Source organism: Dioscorea cayenensis, chromosome 12, assembly GCF_009730915.1.
Source record: "Dioscorea cayenensis subsp. rotundata cultivar TDr96_F1 chromosome 12, TDr96_F1_v2_PseudoChromosome.rev07_lg8_w22 25.fasta, whole genome shotgun sequence".
NCBI lineage: Eukaryota > Viridiplantae > Streptophyta > Magnoliopsida > Dioscoreales > Dioscoreaceae > Dioscorea > Dioscorea cayenensis.
The window spans coordinates 8,786,004-8,787,347 of record NC_052482.1 but is presented as its reverse complement, the minus strand read 5'-3'; the positions used below and the strand labels follow the sequence as shown (position 1 = coordinate 8,787,347).

General features: G+C 43.5%; 1 non-coding gene across 1 annotated transcript; it reads left to right on the top strand.

Moving 5' to 3' along the window:
• The first annotated feature begins 605 nt into the window (after positions 1-605).
• On the top strand, positions 606-712 carry LOC120274302. The gene has a single exon (XR_005540831.1). It is a non-coding gene; the product is annotated as a small nucleolar RNA R71 (small nucleolar RNA).
• The last annotated feature ends 632 nt before the right edge of the window (positions 713-1,344 follow it).

Below are 1,344 nucleotides of genomic sequence, written 5' to 3'. Positions count from 1 at the left end.
TTGTATTCGCTGATTGCACAAATCTAGTCAAATGCTTCTCTAGGTCACTCATTCGAGTTTCCAAAACTGAAACTCTGTTGTCCACCTGGGGGGCTTATTGTTGTTATTGGAAACCCAGTGGCCCCATGGCTTTTTGTGGACCCTGATTACTCCAAGAAAAATTGGGATGATTCTTCCAACCCGAATTGTAGGTATTGCTATATGGGTTTCCTTGAGGTCTCATGCCATTACCTACAAAATCAACGTTCTCCACTGAAGAAACATCACCAATAGTGATCGGGCAATCAGAGGGAGCATGTCCTCCACCACACCTAGTGTAGTTAGTCACGGTCGCCACACTATTTGAAGTGAGAAGATCTAACTTCTTACACAAATTCTCCACTTGAGCCGCCAATGAAGTTACCGCATCTATTTCATGGAGACCGGCCACTTTCTTCTTCTCCCTAGCATTCCATTGGTAGCTGTTTAACCTCATTTTCTCAATCAACTGACGGGCCTGATCGGGGGTCTTGCTACCTAAGGTACCTCCTACTGCCGCATCGAAAAGTTGCCTTGTGCTCGGATTCAAACCATTGTAAAAGGTTTGAACAATCATCCACTCCGGGAATCCATGTTGCGGGCACTTTCTCAGGAGCTCCTTGAACTTTTCCCATATCTCGAATAGAGACTCCAATTCCAACTGAACAAAGGATAAGATCTCGTTCCTAAGCTTTGTTGATTTTCCGGGAGGGAAATAACGGGCTAGAAAAGCTTCTACCATCTCCTCCCATGTGGTAATTGACGCTCTAGGTAACTAGTGTAGCCACTGCTTCGCTCTCCCCTTCAAGGAAAATGGGAAGGCTCTCAATTTGATGGCATCATCCATCACCCCATTTAGTTTTAGCATATCACACAACTCAAGAAAGCTATCTATGTGACTACTTGGGTCCTCATCGGCCAAACCATTGAATTGTGCGGATTGCTGCAACATGTGGATGAATGCCGGCTTCAACTCGAAGTTCTGAGCTATAATCGGGGGACGCACGATACTTGATTGTGTCCCCAACACTAAAGGTTTGGCATAATCAGATAATGTTCACTGTTGCTCATTCTGCGCTGCCATATTTTCAAATTCTTCTACTTCCAACTCAGCTGAATTAAACTGTTCTTGCACAGGTTCCTTCCATTTTCTACGAAGTGTACGTTCAAGCTCAAGATCTCCTTCAACCAATATTGAGGGATTCCTTCGGGTCATAACCTGTAGCTGCACACAAAAAGAAAGAAAAAGAAATTAGAACGATGATAGAATAAGAAGATATGAAATAGAATGTATGGTGAAATAGCTAAGAAAACAAAGTGCAAAGT